The sequence below is a fragment of the Amblyomma maculatum genome, chromosome 7 (assembly GCF_055883805.1).
Source record: "Amblyomma maculatum isolate TAMU_Amacu chromosome 7, ASM5588380v1, whole genome shotgun sequence".
Lineage (NCBI taxonomy): Eukaryota > Metazoa > Arthropoda > Arachnida > Ixodida > Ixodidae > Amblyomma > Amblyomma maculatum.
In genome coordinates this window covers 127,929,608-127,950,260 of record NC_139350.1, presented here as the reverse complement: position 1 = coordinate 127,950,260, position 20,653 = coordinate 127,929,608, and the positions used below count along the sequence as shown (strand labels likewise).

Genomic DNA, 20,653 nt, shown 5'->3' with positions numbered 1-20,653 from the left:
ACATTTATCTCACCATCATACAGTGCACTGGTTTACAATCTCGCCACCCTTGCTACCACAGCTTCTAACAATATGCTGTCTTGGCTTCCGTAGCATCAATAGGACAAACCAGCTTTGGTGTGGCAATTTATGGACATGCTGGATGCTTAACACGTACCAAAAACAAGTAGTTACTCTTCACTGAAACAGCAGATACAATTTCTACTGAAAGAATGCTGAATTTTTAATAGGAAGCATGGTTTTCATGAAGGACTTTCAACATATCCAAGAATATTTTAAGCGGTTTTTAAAAGTGCACAAAAGAGGTCTTCGTTAACCAGTACTTCAGTTTAGTCAATAGCACCACTGAGAAAAAGATGTGGTCTGCTATGGACATCACAGTTTTTCACCATCACTATAGTTAGAATTATGACCACTATAGCCATAGAAATTTTTGGTGCAGGGCAATTTGGACCACTAAGTGTAATGAGGTGAAAGCCATTATAGTGCAATGGACCATAGCCCTCCACTACGGCACCTCAATTTCTGTTTCACTCCCACCTTCCTCAACGGGGTGGTACATGTGTCCGCAGAGAATTGTGATACTGCACCTTTTCTATCCTGTAAATCTATTTAAAACAGCACTGATGCCTCGTGTACTAATGCCTCCAAGACATCTGGGTCTGTTTGTTTGCTGTGTGGTGCAGCGTTCGAGGAAGCTCCAAATGAAAGGTGCCTCGCAGATGCCTGGATTCGACACCCGGTGGGGTCAGCTTCGTCAATGCATGAATCGCCTGGTGACGTCATGACCAGTCGGGATGGTACATGGCATGCCCCTTGTCGAATACAACCAGCATTACACTGAACACATAAAAGTTCGCCAGCATTCCATAATTCGTTTACAGGAAAATAAAGGTGCAGTATCTATCACTCGTGGAATCCCACTATCCTCATGGTAGACAAGGGGGGAATTATGAATGTTTCACAGTCCGGGGCATGGCGCAGTTGGTAAAGTGCTCGGCTGGGAATCCAAGGGATGGAGGTTCGATTCCTGGTTGAGACAAGGTTTATTTATTTTTAACTATCTCCCTTGAAAGTGTGACACCTTCCGCAGACAGCTCCTGCTGACGATGAGGCATTAAAGGCTTTTGCCTTAATATGGCTGCCCTGTGCTCAAGATCAGCTGCTGAATGCCATTGAGCCACCACAGTGGGCGCAAGGAAACTAGGCCACATGTCAACAGCTTGGAATATTGTGCGCCATAAAAACAAAAAGGAGACAACGGCACAGATACAAGAGGCTCATTCTTACATAAGCATAGAGGGAGCAAAAGTGCTACAAAACTAAAGAATACAAAAATTAAAGAATGGCACAGATAGGTGGCAATTAGTAGTGCAATGCTTTGCCTATGAGGTAAATCATTACCAAGTAGAAAAATGCAGAAGCAATGTTTAGCAATTATTTTTAAGGTAAAAACTATTACACCAGTAATTTTCCATTCACCAACACACACACACATACAAAAAAAAGATCCCCTGTGCTTTTCATGCTGCAGTAAGGGGCAAAGTCTAACAATGTTTTTGTTATTGCAATCATGCTTTTTGTTAATTAATGACAAGGATAAGTCATTAGGTTAAAGGAATACTTTATTTCAGAATGCAACGTCTTACTGATGTAGATCTGCTACCGCTCCACTTCTTGGCCAAGGTGTGTACTTGTGAACACACTGCATGGCAACAGCCAGGAACATTGCGGAGTTTCCTTCGACAAGAAATGCTATGGCTTGAAGCCTGGGTTGTTGCTGTAAATGCTCCACTAGTGCCAGTGCTCTGTGATTCTGTCATAGAAAAACAAAACAAAAGTACAGAAGCTCCAAGTGAGAAAATAAACACACAATAAAGAAGCAAATGTGGTGTACCAGCATGTAACCGCAGAATGAAAACGGGACAAGGCTACGTCACATAGACACACTCTCAAGGGGGGTGACAAATGCATTAGCTTGGCTTCACCTTCATGGAAAGAGCTTGAATTCTCTGTGTTCATTATCCCCCAATAGTCTTCTCATTTCTTTGTCATTACCTTGGACATATCTCTGCGACTGTGTCTTTGCTTGTTTTGTTCAATGGCTTAATGGTTTGTTTTGTTCCATGGGGTTCAACATCCCAAAGTGGTTCTGGTTATAAGGAGCACCATTGTGGAGAGCTCTGGACTATTTCGATCACCTGGGGTTCTTTAACATGCTCTGGAATCGCAAAGTACTGAGGCGGCTTGGATTTTGCCAAAATCGAAACATAGCTGCTGCGACCGGGATCGAACCCAGGCTTCCCAGCTCATGTCGAGTTAATCACTGACCGACTGTATTGCGGCTAATAGAAATGAAAGTGCAGACTGGGTTTGATAGGTCCTCTGTTCTCAGGCAATAAAATCGAATGGAAGTCTGCGCATTTGCATGTCTTTACATGTCAAGCCTTACACTGTTTTCATCACATAGTTTGTTATTCTACAGCAACAGTAAAGCAACTATCCCACCAGAATGGCAATACTTCAGAATGCAAGTAGTCGCTGACTGAAAAATTCGGACCCCTGATTTTTCGGACGTGCTTGACTATTTGAATTTTCTCGCAGCACATGAAATTTCAATGCATTGTGACTAACTGCTTGATTTTTCAGACAATTCACATTCGCCATAGTAATACGGCAAACAGCGATGCTTCCAGATAATAAGTATAGAGGAATGTCATTATTTATGGCGATTTCCACTGGTCGCTACGGAGCACGTTTTCTCGCTCCGGGACGACGATTTCGAATTCCACTGGTCGACCAAGATAGGTTGCACGTATTCCACTGGTCTTGGGGCAGCTCGGGACGATCCAGCTCGATCCGCCGACCGAAGTCGGATCTCGCCGGAAGTCCTAGTTGCTGACGCGGTCACTTCCGGATGCTACTGAATTCTTTTGGCTGTTTTTGACTGTTTCAGCGACATCGGCAGAGGGCACTGGGCATCACCGTTTTTTGCACGAATATGCCGAAGCGCATCTATCGAAAAACGTCTGCAGCGTTAAAAAATGAGAAAGCAAGTTGTTAAGGGCCGCACTCCTGCCTATTTATCAACCGCAAACATTTTGGCGCTGGGACGCTGCTACAACTTTAGAAACCGGCTCAGCTCTACTTCCGCTGCGCGCTCTACACGTTCCGCTGGTCGACCAAGGCTGATTCGCTCTGTAGCGCTTTAGGTACGCTCGGACACCCAGCTCCGATCGACCAGTGGAAATCGCCATTAGACTTTAAGGGGGTCGAAAATGTGATCAAACACGCAAAATCAAGCTAAAGAGGAGGCTATGAAAGGTTGGACTAATAGTAGTTTTGTTCACGGCATACGCGTGCTCGTAAACTCGTGCTGTTCCCAAACGTGGTCTGCTGACAAAATTTGCACTAGTCAAAGTTCGCGGAATTCACTACGCTGAGTACTTCTTGCCACAATACAGATAAACATTATTTCGGCTTTCCAGGGACCAGAAAAAATGTCTAGCTCTGTTCCTGTCTCATGAAACCAAAACACAATTTGTGCACTAGAGAATATGTACCGTCTGTTGCAGAAGTTTGCAGCCCAACGCGCCGGCAGAGGAGCAGTATCGCTCCCAAGAGGAGGCGCTGCGCCCGCCGGCGCTGCCTGGTGATGCAGCTATAAAGAGTGAGGAGGCTTGTTCTCTTCCCCTCATCCCACGGATGAGAGCAAAGATGCGCGATATCAACCACAGGATGAGGGGAAGAGAACAAGCCTCCTCACTCTTTATAGCTATGTCACCAGGCAGCGCTGGCGAGCGCAGCACCGCCTCTCGGGAGCGATACTGCTCCTCCGCCCGGCGCGTTGGGCTGCAAACTTCTGCAACAGACGGTACATACATGCACTAATTCTTTGAGTTCGCACCCTTTCATGCTCATAGTCTTGCTAAGAAAAGACGTACCCATGCACTGGCAGAGGTAGCTCCGACTGCCTCGCCATGCCTGTCCGTAATCGGTGGCATAAGCGACGTGAATCAGTTCTCGGGCATGCCCAGCAAAGCCTTGTGTTGCAAGTGCTTCCTTAAAATGGTGGACCCACAGCAGAACTGTGAGGGGAACCATGAAAAGCAGATAAAGCAATCACTATGTAAACAAACTTGGCAGCATTTCAAGTGAAAATGGCCTCCGTTACTTCTGTCTCCCATATATCAAATCCCCTTTACTAAACCTATGCTTAAAAAAAAAAGTAAAAAGCAGCTATCAAATGACTTGCTTTTGTCTTTTGTAACAAAAATATCAATCGTTCAAAACACAGATGAATTTTCTTGAGCGGATTACCTATTATTTAGTGCATATCAACCACAGACATTGCTAGTGAATGGCTATGCCGGCAATCTGTTGAACGTGTTTTAAGCAATGCTGATGGAAGTGAGTGTGCTGCTGCTGTCACCAACCATATTTTAAGCTTTCGTTTGAAGTGAGCAATGGTTGACCTATGGTTTACCAAGATATTTTGTTGGGCGAGTTGGAAGCCACAGGACACTGTGGCGCAAACAGCACGATCAGGAAGACACAAGACAAGATAAAAGGAAGTCACAGGACAAGCGCTGTCCTGTGGCTTCCTTTTATCTTGTCTTGTGTCTTCCTGTTCGCACTGTTTTTATTAACTATGACCTATGGTGCATTCTTGTTGTCCCAACAGTTTCTTGACTGCATTGAGCAGGTTCATAAATGACGCTTGCAGAAGAGCAAAAGTCTACATGAATCCCAGGCATGGCCACTGGCATCATCACCTCACCACAGCCAAACACCAATGTATACACACACGACCTTCGCTCACCTTCAAAACTTGAAACACTACTTTCAACAAATGCACCAGTGCAATAATCCTGCTCAAGAAACAACTTCATGCCAGCCCCTGCATGGTGCTAAACAGTGGTCTCTGCATTGACAGAGGGTGCTCTCACACAATACAAGACTATGTAGAATTATTTCGAGGAGACGCCCCTCTCCTTAAAGGGCCCCTGAAGCGGCACTTGCTCTAACATTCTAGTGGAAGAAATCCATAGGGGTGGTCTTTGTGAGTATTTGAACCAAATTTGAAAGCCTTGCATGCAGCCAATAATTCAAATTAAATTTATAAGAAATGCTCCTGGCAACTGCTCACAACCGATTAGGACAACACATTCCCATGCGAAACCTCCCAAATGACATCAGCAGGGTTTGGGTGAGCCCACTCATTGGATGCTCCCAAGTGATGCGAATGGAACGAGGCACAGTAGGGTGCTGTCGTGCGTTGTGTTGAAGGGGGAGAGGAGGAGCGTCATCTTCCATCGCCAAAATTTTTGGTACTAGTGACGCTAGCATGAAAAGTTTCGCATTGAGGGAAGAAGTGATGAGATACCCATTACTCATGTGCGTTTTCTCGATTAGTAACTAGCGTCTCATAAGCAGTTTAACCATGACACAGCAGCATTACAGATGCGAAATGTATAACAATGAGGTAGAGAAGTGGCATAACTGAAGGCCTATACCTCAACCTCAAACAACAGCATTTCAGGCTGAGCATAGCCAAACTGCCCAGATATCTGTCCTTTTAACGCTTACTGGTGCTTGCAGACATAATTTATAAAGGTTCCTCATTTCCAGGGTGTCAAACAGGAATTTTTTCGGGTTTGGTTCAGGTTTGGCTCCAGAGACAAATTCCGTTGCGGTCCTGGGTTCAGGAGGGGAAAAAAAAAATCTTTTTTTACTCCACTATTTTTAATACCGAGTTTTTTTCCTGTTTCAGTATATAAAGAAGCTAAAAATTCACACAGTAGTCCGTCTATAGCCTTAGTCATCAGATGAAACGGGCTCCATTTAGTTGTCCAGTAGAGTGCATACCACTTACAATGATACCAGATATAACGATATATCCCTTATAACGATCAGATTCCTTGGATTTAGTTTTCCCATTGCCCTTATGTAGAAATAAGCCATACATAACGACTGATCATTGGCGGCATATCGAATATGATTGCTTATTGCCACGCAGTGCATATTTACCTCGAAAATTTGCCCGAGTATTTGATTAAAAATAAAAAACTAAGAAGAGAATGACGTGAAAACTCGACATAAGCAGTGAAAACAGACGTATGGGATGTCCTGCAGTTCATCCAGTCACTGATTGTGCATGCAAAAAGCTGTCACCAGAGTATGCGCTACAGCAAGCGATGCTCACAGCTTAGCTGCCACTCAAGCGAGCACAAATTTCTGACTTTTTTAAGTATGCTATTTTAAGTTATTTTAAGGTTACTGATGTATCGTGTAATAAAGTGTTTAGTGATGTTTACGATAATTAGTGTTGTTCAACCCAATTCACTCATCCCTGGAAAGTAGACAAGCCCATATGCATGGGAAAATATGCAGGTGTGGGTGGGTGTGTACTTTTCTTGCCTTCTTTTTTTTTTGCTGGTCCAGATAGAACGATAACTGGTCATGCCAATCGAATATTCTGGTTTTCACAATATCGTTTTAAGTGAACTGCACTGTAATTTCACTCAGTTCTTTCCTCCACCCAGTTGCTTCAATTCTGACGTAGATTAACTTGCAAAGGGAAATAAACAAAACAGAAATACAAAATGAAGAGAAGACAAAAGAGGAAATCGACTTATGGAATCATCTGTGGGCTAAGTTCAGACATAACTTTAGAACAGACCGGTAAATTGCAGCCCAAGGCGGCCTAGCGTCAGCCTATAATCCTTAAGCGTCGTTCAACCAAATTGCATCTGCTGGCGTTGCATCGCATATGGCTGCTATGCACGTGCCATGTGACGCATTGCGACATTGTCTAATGATAGAAAATAAAATGAGGGAGGAATTTTTTTTTAGTTGTACATGTTTATACACTTATTTATCTAAATATGTAACTCAACTTACGAATTATATGCTATTATTTGACTGCCTTGGAAGGCTCTCGAATGGAGCAGCTCTCTCCATGAGCACTGTGCAGTGCAGCGGCCGCCAGTGTTCAGGATGAAATGATGGCCCAACAGCAGGTTGGTGCTATGCATGCGGCTATACATTTTCCTTTGTTTTTGTCCACTTTTTGCAACGGACGATCTATCAATATGGTTGTGATGTCTGCGGTGTGCAATGGTGCTTTGGAAATAAGCGAGGAGAGCGCTTTGCAAGAAGCGATAAGAGAAGAAATAATGAAGGTAAGTTGCCAGCAAAAGTGTGTTGGAATGGTACTGAGAACCAGTTCAGACCGGTTCCTCCGATTTGTTCCTTTTTGGGTTCAGTTCCAAGATGGCGGAAAAAATTGAGGTTCGGTTCGGGTTTGACACCCAGCTCCTTTCACGAGGGCAATTGGCATATGCTTGCTTGTTTTTCTCAGTATGTAGCCAGCCAAGCCTTGTTTACTTGGCACTTAAATTTTAATTTCACAGACTGGTTTCAAATATGAACTGCCTATAATGTATCTATGTGGCCTGTTCCTAGCGTTATCTTTGCGTTTCGTTAGAAATGAAGCCAAAAAATGTGCTCAATGGTTGCTTGCTCATAGCTTTGTGTTCCATGAAAGTCAGCTACCTCCTCTATGCAGCACAGTGGCCATTTTAATTTCTAAACAACATATCTACACACTGCAGACATTAAAGTACAGTCATCGCACTATCACAATGTTTTCGGTAAATGCGAGGAAAAGCTTCCCACTATTCGGTCAAACACAAAAAAAACAAACTCTTCCAGACAGAAGCACAGTGCTTGCAACCTTATTGAAATTGTTTTGAAAAATTCTCTGGTCTCAACTAGAGGCTCATTTGTGCTGATTTCGTGCACAAAGTCTACACGTTGTTGACTCTTGTATAGTAAGATTGACAGTGGTGCTTACCTGGTATGGCTCTGCATGACGAGAAACCTTAACCATCTGTTTTGACGTTGAGGTAGCAAAAAGACACCAACTCCAACTTTCCAGCGAAGGGCACTTGTGGCGCATACCTGGACAAAAGCACACCACAGAAAACTGCTGAAACGAGCATTGCAATTGATGCACGCAGCTAGCCAAATTAGGCTCGGCATTGGCGTCTTGTGCTCCCTCAATCACATCACAGATGGTTTTGGTTTCTCATCACAAATGAACAAACCAGGTAAACACCATTGTCGAGCATCCTACGCAACGAAAGGGTCAACATTGTGCATGCTTTGTGCTCAATTTCACCGCGAACAGGCCTCTGATTGACGTGGAAAACACTTTCAAAGCAGTTCCGATAAAGTTATTACATAACCAAGAAAGACATCACACTGGACAAGTAGAAGATGCACAGCACTAAGCATGTGCCCTGTCTTGTTAAGTTACAGTGAGTTTTTGTACAGGGTTGCTGACAGACATGGGGGGGAAAGAGGGTTTGTTCAGTAAGACGACTTGCCAAGCATTTAAGTGCAGTCAGGTTGACGAAGTGTCGAGCATCCTACTACAAGTAGCAATTAAATACACGCACATGAAAAGACATAGATGAAGAAAATTACGTGCGGCCAACACAAGTATGCAAGACAACCTGCGATTCCCTTCTATCATGTTAACAAATGATATGCGGAAAAATTTGCATAAATGGCGTCATTTCTTGCACCGGTTGCTGTGTCATGGGTCTCAGTAACACTTGGATTATTTTGCCCCAGTCTCAGCAGACAGTGCCATAGTGAGTGTAACCATTTTTCACCTGAAAGAAAATTCACTTGAAAGCAGAAAAAAAAGATACATGCCAAATGTGAGATGAGCCCATGGACTGCCGCATGTTATATGCTGCACTCTACCAACTAAGCCCTGATGGCAGTCGTGCAAACTTAAAGGTATTCATGTTACATGTAAACCAACCTAGACAGCACTCACCAGTGCCATCCTCAAAAATAGTGGCAGGTCCTTGACCACAGCAAGTGCCACATGGAGCATGAGGTGGAGGCTGTGGGTTTGGGCACACATTTGTTGTGCCAAATCAAGGTAAAAAAAAATGTCTACCAATTATCGACTGAACATCATTACAAATTAAAGATAAATTGGAACATTTTCCCATGCCTTCCCAGGTTTCTGTGACTTGGCCTCCTCCAAAAGAAAGCTCCCAAACAGTCACAGGATATTAAACAACAGGTAGTCAATGTTCACCTGCTTAAGCATAAGCTGAGCAGGGATGCTTGCTCGTTTGTATGATTCATGCACTTGATGAAAGCTGGCTACATGTGCCCAGGCATCTTCCCCACGTAAAGCCAATGATCTGTCTGGGTGGCATAGCAATTGCTTTATTATTTGGTGTAGGGCTCACCTTTCGGCGTTAGGAAGCCTATGCTGGCGCGGCATTTCATTGCCCTTTGTTCAGCTTCAGCAACCATTCACTGGACTCCAAAGCACAAATCAGGAAGGTCGCTGCGTACGGGAAAACTGCAGACGTTTTCTGAAATATATGTTGATTTAAAACAGGTACATGTATACGCATTGTGGACACAAGGTGTAATTGCATAACTAAACGTAATTAGTCTACCTGATCGAAAAGCAGCCTCGCATGCATTTGACAGCATGTCGTTGTAAAATGAGGCATTAAATTATTATGCTATACTGTGCAGTGGAGGCCACGAAATCGGATCGCGTGCAATACATTGCACGAACTGTTAGTACGTCAAGGTAGACCGAAACAAAAGCTTTCTACACAGACCGTGTGAGTCGCGTGTTCCGTGTCCTCCTTCCAAAATGTTTTGTCATCATGTTTTCGTACTCTAAGCTGATTTAGGGATGGTACTACCGTTGAGAAAAGCTTCCTGCCTTTTTCAGGCACACGCAAAAGGCTGATGGTCATGCATGTTTTAAATGACCGAGTTTTTAGAGCGGTTGGTCTGATACAAGATATAAAATCGCATTCACCGCACCCATTACTGTTGAACTGCATTTAGCTTTTGATACAATACCTTTTTTTGAGACGGTCGGGTCCAGTGCCGGTCAAGCACGCTTAGTGTCGGTCAAGCATGCTTAGTGCTCATCTTGGGAGATCTGCTAACAAAACACAGAATATTTGTGTGCACGAAATTAGAAAACGAAACACCGAATGTGAGACAACGAACAATAACACAATACATTATAGCGAAAAATCTAGAAAACGCTTACGGCAACGCGAGCGCGAGCAACATCCACTGACGACCAGCCATTTTGCTGCTCAAACTGCTCAAACACAAAAATAATAAGTAAAAAAACCCTTAAAGGATGTGACGTCATTCTTTAAACCGGACATGACGTCATGGGTTGCAGCAAGCCTTTTGCTCCTGCAACCCGGTTGCAGGAAGCATTTTGCTGCTGCAACCGGGTCGCAGCAGACAGCGCCCCCCCATTATGCCAAAATAAAACTTCCAGTTAAAATTTTAATGTGTCACAATAAATAATATGCAGTATTTTGTATAAAACAATTTTTTAACAGCAGTTTATTAATATTATTTTTACATTTTGAGCAAGACAAGTCGAAGCCATCTATGATATGTAAACAAACATGGCGGATAAAACGTCGATAACATATTCAATATACCAGTTATAGTGCATTCGAAGCACTGGCTCAATGCATGTGCAATTGAAGTTTATAAACTGAGGACATTTCTTTGCGGTTAGTAACATCATAAATGTAGTAATTAGGATCAGAGCGCTGTAAGCGCATCCAAGGATCGAGCAGTGCGAAAAGGCCAGTGCCCTGCTGAACGCAGAACTGCCCTGACAGCTTCTTAAGTTGCGACTATTGATAACTTGATATAAATTGCAATGACTGGCAGGGATTATTGCTTTTTTACTGGTACATTTATGTTATAATGAGTGTGCTCAGGTCGGAATTCCCTTGGTAACCCATTCCACTAATGAGTGCCCACCAGTGTCCACACATGAACTGATGAGCACGAGTTCTGTTGAGGTCTGTATAGAGAGACTATTTTTCTGAAATAACTGAATGTTGATCCGAGAAAGAGGATCCCTCGTAAATCCTACGGACACTCCAATACGGATGTCCGTTTTCGGCTGTTTCATTCCTACCGGTTTATGTCTCAATTTGGATGATCCGTTTTCGGATGTGTTTCGTTCTTCCGGCGGTCATCCCGCTCCGGCTCCGGTATTAATCGGACGTCCGACAGACATTATTGGCCGTGTAGGTAGACACTTCCTGTGCCACCTGACTGGCCTGTTATGCAACGAAATATCATTTCTCTATGCAAGAAGTCCAAGAAGGCTTTCCTTTGAGGCTAAGTTCTAGCCGAGGAGATATTTGAGGGCTTCTCATTTCGCATAAAAGCACAGCTTATTTAATGTGTAACTCCCAACACCGTTTTCTAGAGCCACTCATTGGATACATTTAGCATTTTGTCGCAATAAACTCCAAGACCTATTTCTTTTAAGCTGGCTGCACTATGGTGTTTGTGAAGCAGGCTGCTTAACTAATAACGATGGTTGAAAAAACTTTTCTTCATGGACACGCTTTACCCAAGGTGAGATTTCTGAAGTCAATTGTTGGAATCGTGTTTTTGTACTGCAAGGCATTCATTCGTGCAACCATTTGTTATGTTCCAAAAGGAGAGGAAGAAAAAGAGCACATAATGTGGGAAGCTGGGAGTAATTCGTGTTCGAGCAGTGAAGAGGTGGAAAACATGACCACAGCGCTAATTGCCAGTTGCTCCCAGATGAGGTACTCCAGTGACGTAAAGGACCCACTGATATTATTGACGAGGTTTGCATGTGGGGATGTGCTGCCAAAGTCGGTTTCAAGTGTTGCCCGGAGCACTTTTTATATTCGTTTGTAAAGAATAGGCTCCACGCAAAGCTTTTAACTCGAATACTCATAAAGGCCACCTCTTCAGATTTGCTTTACAATGCAAGTAGCATTTGAGGAGCCATCTAATTCAGTATCTATTGCCAATTGTCTCCAGCAAGATGTGGTTGCATTTTCTTTGTTAGCTTTCCTGATGTTTTGTATTCTGTTTACTTTCCTACCAATTCTCTTGATCTCACCATGTTCACTGGGGACCCACTGGACCGGTGATGCCTCGGGCATTGCCTGCAGTCAAGTTTTGGGGATCACATTGTGCCAGACAATTTCTGAGTCCAAGCTGAATTTGCGAAGAGTCATGAAGCAGTCTGGTGGATTCCGATGTTCAAGTTATTGAGCACCTGCCTTGCCTGCAGCAGGAGCAGTATTCAGTCATTGGTGCTACTAGATTCTCACTCATGAAACACCAAGTACATGCCTTCCCAATTTTGTGCTCCGGTTATACGGATAAAATAGCTGGGGAATAGGTGTCTGACTGCACTTTGAGCAGGCGAAAATATTTTGAGGTTGGAGACTGCATTAGCACAAAAGAATCTGTCATTGGCGTACCAGACAGCTGATTGCAAGCAAACAGCTGCATGTGAACAAGGAGCAGTGAGAGTGTTTCCTTCATCAGTCAAAGTTCCTACAAACAATCTGCCCGGCTTACAGACGACGTAAACTCTTCTCTACGTAATGCAACGTTTCAACCAAAGAATGGTGCACACGAAACAGGCGGCACTTCCACTCACACTCCCTTCTTCTTCGTCCACCTACTCCCGAGTTCCTCATATTCATTATTCATCTGGCCTGTAACATTTGCCTCCTTTCGCAAATGAAGCCCATCGGATGAGTCAGGTGTCACAAAAGTGGTACTTCTTCAAACGGCCGACGGGTCAGTTTTTGCCGAACATCGTCCACTCACCGTAAGGCATGCAATCCGGTAGTCGTCACGTGGGCCAGTGTAGCGTGACAGCATTTTCTAGTAAAGCTGCATTTTCTCATTGGTTTCCAAAGCCAGACTAGGTCACCGGGAAAGTAGGTGATCTGGCGATGGTGGTCGTGATAGCGAGCTTTAGATCGTTCTGTGATGCCAAAGTCCTCAGTCGGGGTATTCGCTGTGCTTCTTCAGCCATGCAGAGTTTTGGCTAAGCACAGGTCGTCTTGGGAGGAAATTGGGAGGATGGTGTCGAGGGTGTGTTGAGAGGAACGATCGAACAGGAGGAAGAATGGACTGTATTCTGTAGTCTCATGTCTGGCAGCGTTAAAGGCATATGTTATGAACGGAAGAACACAGTTCCAGCTTTTATGGTCCGATGCAATGTACATTGCAAGCATATTTGTGAGAGTTCTGTTAGTGTGTTCAGTAAAACCACTTGTCTGAAGGTGCTAAGGGGTCGAATGTCTGAAATCAGATGCACATAAATGGAGTTCTTCAATTACATTGGCAGTAAACTGACGACCTCTGTCACTTATAACTCTCGGGGGACCATGTCACAAGATGACTGAATGCAGCATAAACAGGGCAACTTAGTATGACGAAGCTGCGAAAACAGCGACAGTAGCAAGTAAGATGGTCCACACATACAACAATCCAACGACTGCCTCCATGCGACTAGAAGAGGACCCAAAAGGTCCACCCCGACTTTCTCAAATAAAGCCTTGGGTGGCACCGCAGGGTGAAGCATTCCAGGTGCAACACCAGTAGGACCTTTGACACTCTTGTATTGAGGACAGCTTGCAACATACTGGTCAATTGTGTGGCGCATCCGCAGCCAGTAGAATCGCTCCTGAGTGCACTACAAAGTTCTCGAAGATCCTAGGTGTCCTGAAGTTGGATCATCATGCATGATGCGTAAAACAAAAAGACGGAGGCTTTCAGTTATCACCAGCAGGAACTGATGGCCAGTGTCTGAGTAAACTTTCTTGTATAGCAGGCTATCACACAGGCAAACCTGGCTGTTCGAGGTTGGGTGCTGAGCAGCAGTCAATAACGACTCCAAATGCTGGTTGTAATGTTCCTCTGTTCGAAAGGTGGGAATATCGGGAAATCTCGGACATAAAGCAGCGACGTAATGATCAAAATTATCCATTTCGCATTCCGTCGTGGCAAGTGGCAACCGGGAGAGGTAGTCTCGATCTGCGTGCCGTCGGCCACTTTTGTATGAAATGCTGTAGTTGTATTCTTGCAAGCGAAGTGCCCAGCGGGAGATTGAGTAGCCAGCTACGGAGATTGAGTAGCCAGCATAGGGAATGGTGATTGGTTACTACTACGAAAGGCCATCCGTACAGGTAGCAGCGAAATCGCTGCACGGCGAAAACAACCGCGAGACTTTCTTGCTCGGCGATGGTGTAGTTGCGCTCAGTCGTGTTGAGACTCCGACTGGCGTAAGCAATCACATGGTCACAGTTGTCATAGTGCTGAATGAGGACAGCACTGAGGCCTATGCCAGTTGCGTCCGGATGTACTTCAGTTGGAGCAGAAGGGTTGAAATGCCATAAGATAGGATGTGATGTTAGGAGGAACTTCAGTTGTCGGAAAGATGAGTCGCACTAGAATGGAGCGTCTTTGTGTAGCAAGGCACTTGAGCGGATTGGCAAAAGCTGCAAAATGAAGGATGAAGTGTCGGAAATGTGAGCAAAGCCCAAGAAAACTGCAGAGCTCCTTCACATTCTGAGGTTGCTGAAACGCGGCAACGGCTCCGGCCTCCTGAGGATCAGGCTGGACACCGTCAGCTTTGACGAGGTGACCAAGCGCAAACGCCCGTCAGTCACCAAAATGGCACTTTGAATTGTGAACAAGACCAGCTTGGCGCAAGCAGTCCAGCACGAGGACTAGGCGGTCGTTGTGCTCTTTGAATGTCTGGCCAAAGATGACATCGTCCAGATAGCACATACAGACCTCCCATTTCAAACCACGTAGTATAGAATCCATGAATTTTACGAATGTTGAGGGCGCATTGCACAAGCCGAAAGGCATAACATTAAATTTGAACAGTTCATCGGGAGTGATGAATGCCATTTTCTCCTTGTCTGCTGGGTGCATTGGGATTTGCCAGTACCCTGACCGCAGGTCTACAGATGAAAAGTATGACACAGAATCGTCATCATCATCAGCTTGACTATACCGACTGCAGGGCAAAGTCCTCTCATATATTTCCCCAATTAACCCGGTTCTGTGCTAGCTACATCCACTTGACCCCTGCGAACGTCTTAACCTCATCCGCCCACCTAACTTTCTGCCACCCCTGCTACGCTTTCCTTCACTTGGAATCCAGTTTGTTACCCTAAGCGACCATCGGTTATCCTCTCTCTGCACTACATGTCCTGCCCATGCCCACTTCCTCTTTTTGATTTCCACTTAGAATGTCAATAACTTGAGTTATTTCTCTGACCCACTCTCTATCTCTAAATGATTTCCCTACCATGTTTCGTTCCATAGCCCTCTGAGTTGTCCTCAGCTTAAGTAGAACCCTCTTGGTTAGCCTCCATGTTTCAGCCCCGTAGGTGAGTACGGGTAAGATACAACTGTTGTATACTTTCCTCTTGAGCAATACCGGTAAGCTGCCAGTCATAATCTGCGAGTGCTTGCCAAATGCGCTTTATTCCAATCTTATTATTCTTGCTATTTCTTTCCATGGTCCGGATCTGCGGTTACTACCTGATCAAAGTAGACATATTCGCCTACTACATCCAGTGCTTCGCTACCTAGTGTAAACTGCTGTTCCTTACTGAAGCTGTTGAACATTACCTTAGTCTTCGGCATACTGATTTTCAAGCCTACCTTTCTACTTTTCCTGTATAGGTCATCAATCATTCTTTGCAATTCATCCCCTGAGTTACTTAGCAAGGCAATGTTATCAGCAAATTGCAGATTACTGAGATATTCTCCATCTACTCGCATGCCTAACTGCTCCCATTCCAAGTCTCCGAATACTTCCTCTAAGCAAGCTGCGAATAGTACCGGGGAAATAGTGTCTCCTTGCCTAACACTTTTCTTTATGAGAATTTTGTTACTTTCTTTATGCAGAACTATGCTTGCGGTGCAGCCACTATATATATATCTTCCAGCACTTTCACGTATGGCTCGTTTACCCCCTGATGCCACAATGCCTGCATCACCGCCGAGGTTTCTGCTGAGTCAAATGCTTTTTCGTAATCAATGAATGCTATGTATAAGGGCTGGTTATATTCCGAACACTTTTCTATCATCTGGTTGATGGTATGAATATGATCGATAGTAGAGTACGTTTCCGAAATCCTGCTTGATCCTTTGCTTGATTGCAGTCAAAGGTTGTCCTAATTCTATTAGCGATTACCTTAGTAAATACCTTATACGTAACTATTTTTAAGATCTTTAGCATCGCCTTTCTTATGAATGAGGATAACATTTGCATTCTTCCATGGTTCCGGTACCGTTGACAACACCAGGCACTGCGTATACAGGGTGGTCAGTTTTTCTAGCACGATATCCCCCCCCCCCCCCGTCCTTCAACAAATCTATAGTAATCTGACCCTGCCGAGCTGCTTTCCTCCTTTTCACAGTTTCTATTGCTTTCTTAACCTCCTCCTTTGTCACTGGTGGAGCATTTGACTGTTTTTCCCTACCGCCAATATCATTACAGTCCTGGCTACTGTAGAGATCAGTATAGAACTCCTCGGCTACTTTGACTATCTTGTCCATATTCGTGATGTTGTCTGCCTTGTCCCTTAGTGCATACATCTGATTTTGCCTATGCCTAATTTGTTCTTCACCGCTTTAATGCTTCCCCCATTCTTTACAGCATGTTCACTTTTCTCCATGTTATACTTCTTTATATCGGCAACTCTGCACTTATAGATTAGCTTTGATATCTCTGGCAATTCTATCTGGTCTGTTGGATGGCAAGCTTTCATACTCTGGCGTTTCTTAAATATTTCGTCTCCTTAGACAGCTTACCAGTATTCTCTCTAACTATCCTACCGCCTACTTATACAGCACACTCAGTAATGACATCTCTGAAATTATTGTTTATTGCTTCTAGGGTAATGCCGCCATCCTTGGTTAGAGCTGAATATCTATTCTGTAGCGAGTCCTGAGCTCTTCTGCCCTCCCCCTCACCGCTAATTCGTTGATAGACTTCTTTACTAATCGTTTGTGTTCCTTCAGATTAAGACAATCGGGACCTCAACATCCTGTGGTCACTGCATCGCACTTTCCCGATTACCTCTACATCCTGCATAATGGCGGAGGTTGAACACAGTATGAAGTCGATTTCATTTTTAGTCTCTCAGTTCAGACGTTTCCATGTCCATTTCCGGTTCTTCCATTTAGTGAAGAAGGTATTCATGATTCTTGAGTTATTGCGGTCTGCAAACTCAACTAGTAACTCCCCCTGCTATTCCTAGCACCAATGCCATAGTCACCTACTGCCTGGTCTCCTGCCTGCATTTTCCCTACCTTGGCATTGAAATCGCCCATGAGTACAGTATACTGGGTTTTTACTTTTCGCATGGCCTATTCTATATCTTCGTAGAAGCTTTCAACTGCCTGGTCATCACAGCTACATGTACAACCTTCAGTTTATACTGCCTATTAGGCCTAATTACGATGCCTGCCACCCTCTCATTAATACTATAAAATTCATCTATATTACCCGCTATATACTTTTTGACAAGGAAACCTACTCCTAGTTCTCGCCTCTCCGGTAAACCTCGATAACACAGTGCATGCCCATCCTTCAGTACCGTATATGCCTCATTCGGCCTCCTAACCTCACTATAAGACCTATGACATCCCATTTCATACCCTCTAGTTCCTCTAACAACACTGCTAAACTAGCTTCACTAGCTAGGGTTCTAGCGTTAAAAGTTGCCAGTGTCAGTTTCCAATGGCGGCCTGTCCAGCGGAGCCAGGAATTCTTAGCACCCCCTGCTGCGTCACAGGTCTGACCGCCGCCGTGGTCAGTTGTTCCACAGCCACTGGTGACTGAGGACCGGGGTCTTATAGGACTAACCATGAGAGGTTGCGGCCAATTACTGCACCAGGGTGGCGAACGCCTGCTCTGGTAAGCGAGTGCATTGCCAGAGGTGTTCACTGGCATCAGTTTGCACCCCAAACCTTTTTATGCAATTCCATCGACACGCGGATTTTTTTGGACCGGTAGAGAATTGCGCGGCACCGCGATTGAGCCCCGGTCCTCTAGCATGCGAGGTGAATGTTCTACCGCTGCGCTACCACTGCAAACTCTGATACAAAATACAAGCAGTCAATGGCGTCATCAATACGGGGAAGCGGGTAGACATCCTTTTTAGTGACTGAATTCAAGTGGTGGTAATCTACACAAAATTACCATGTGCCAACTTTCTTGCGCACAGGAATTACTGGAGCCGCCCAGGGACTGCACGATTCTTGAATGACACCCTGGTTCAACATTTCACGTACTTGCTCATTGATAACATTGCACTCGACAGCGCCACGCGGTGTGGTTTTTGGCACATTGGGGGTGCGTAAACGGTGTCAATGTGATGAGTGGTGCATGACCCCTGAAAGGAGCTTGAATTGATAGCCTTCCAGAAATAAAAAACGCTGAATACTTCGACAGCAGATCTTCCAAAGCATCACGCTTTGTGGTGTTCAGGAAATGACTAATCATACCACGTAGTTGAACATTCACTTAGGATGCTGCGACATTCTGCTGCGGTGCATCCGTAACCAAAGCCACTGATATTGGCATGTCTGAACTGCAAGAGGTAAGCTTCATTCCAGCTGCTAAACGAACTGGCTGCTACGGAGGCCATAAATAAAATAGATACCACAAAAAAGCTCACATCTATACAGACTCCTTAGCCACCATAAAGCAACTGAAGAAAGTGACAAAGACACTATTGTAATCCAGGAAATCCACGCACTCAATAAAAAAGCAATGATATGCATTCAGATACACCGGACACAAGACGATGCTCAGAACGCTGAGCAGAAAAAAGTTGACCACCTCACACACGAAGTTCCAAACACTTATGCACCCCCCACCAGGCTCCCTTTTGATGCCTGCTCCACTATTCCCACCTTAGCATCCTCTTTAAGGAAAAGTACACGTGCTCTCATTCTCCCATGCACTTTCCCCCCCCCATAACTTAACGAGATTGGATGAGGTTTCCTTTAGAAGGACAAGAGCTCGGGCGGCCCTTACCCCGTCGGTAAAATGCCGATGGGAATCTTAAGACATCAGACCCACCACATGCCCGAAGTGTTCAACACCAGCTGCAGAAGTGGATGTTTGCCACCTGCTGTGGACTAGTGCGGGGGCAAAGGCATCAATGATCAAGATTCTGCTGGAATTTGGACTAACCGCAACAACGAAGAGGACTTTTCCAAATGGCTCACCGACAACAATAAGAGCAGGAGCCTTCTGCAGTTCCTAACGGAAAATAACTGACACAGGTTTTTATAATATGCCTTGTGGCAAGCTTGTGTAATAAAAAAGGCTGTGGCTAAAGGTACGTCGGACGGACCCGATCAATGGTCTTAAAGGTACGTCCGACGGACCCGGTGCGTTTTTCTTCGGGATCCGTCCGACGGATCCGGGAAATATTTTTCAGAGGTACGGCGGACGGACCCGATCGGTAGGGTTCTTCCGACGGACCCAACGCATTTTTCTCCGATATGGGCCTTGGGATCCGTCGGGAAAGCCGGACTCAGATGTTGTAGCAACAACATGGTAGCCATATGTAGCCAAATCGAAGTTGGTATGAGGTGTACGTGCGAGGTGTAAGAAGTATGTACTACATACTGCATGCGTGAAATGTGAAATTACAAAGAATAGTACAGTGGCAAGAATAGTGCCTAGAATGGGTGATATACTACGTGATGGCATGATGATAGGTTTACTGAGTTGGACCGCGGCAGGGTGGCAAGCACGACAAACGCATGTAATCGCGGTGTTGACGGCCAGCCCGCGGCCCGCACGCCCGCTCATTTGGTCCTCGTTATTATGTGGATTAACGTCTACGACGGTCGTTATGTAATTATGTAGTTTTGATTCTTCAAAGTTTCCTCACTTCCATCTGTGATGAGATGCGTCACGTAACGCATCGCTTTCTGCTCGCATTGAGGTTTGGTGCTGCAAGTTCTACGTAGTACAAGCGGCGCTGAAAAAGCTGGGCACCGCCGGCGTGCCTCTAGCCCAAGCATCGCGTCATTCGTGTTTGTTGTACAACTGGAGGTGTGGTTTGTGCTTACCGTGAGATGCTGTGATTACGGATTACGTCCTACTAGAGTGCTGTGTGAGACTACGAAGAGTGCTGTGATGAGTGCGCCGATGTCCGGACGGACATCAGTGTGTCCGTTTATGATCGGCGATGTTGCACGTGCATGTCATTGTTTATTAGGTGCAGTGGTAATTTATTTACACGCGCTGTGCAACAATCAGACGAAAATAAGTCATCGACAATTTGTTAGCCTGTACTACAGAGCTCAAAACTCGGAAAATGGGAATGCACGATGCAGTTTTCGCATGTTGGAGTGGACCGAAAAATAAGTGCCCAGCCCACACCGCCGGGATGCGTATTACTACAGGTGAAATGGTTCAGGTTTCTGTAAAATAGCTGCCTGGCACAGCACCTTTCTAAATGTTCAGGCTTTGTACTATTGTTGAAGGCCACTTTATCATTAATAAAGGAACGAATATGCTTTATGTGTTAATGACTAATGCTTTTTCAACATATTATGTTCATTTTTTTTTTTCGTTTTTCCTTAGTTTCCTTTGTTTTTCATGCTAGACAAACACAAATAGTACACTTTTAAACTTGTCAGTCCAAAGCTGAACATGAATATCTGCCATGCATGTGACAGCTTTAATGCTAGAAAGGTTGACATGTATAGCATGTAC

The 20,653-nt window shown here is 44.7% G+C and overlaps 1 long non-coding RNA gene across 1 annotated transcript; it reads right to left on the bottom strand.

Annotated features, from left to right (window-relative positions):
• Positions 1-1,616: 1,616 nt before the first annotated feature.
• LOC146184701 (uncharacterized) lies at positions 1,617-7,985 on the bottom strand. The gene is made up of 3 exons (XR_014708585.1): positions 7,859-7,985; positions 3,945-4,088; positions 1,617-1,816 (listed from the first exon to the last, which is right to left on the bottom strand). It is a non-coding gene; the product is annotated as an uncharacterized LOC146184701 (long non-coding RNA).
• Positions 7,986-20,653: the final 12,668 nt, after the last annotated feature.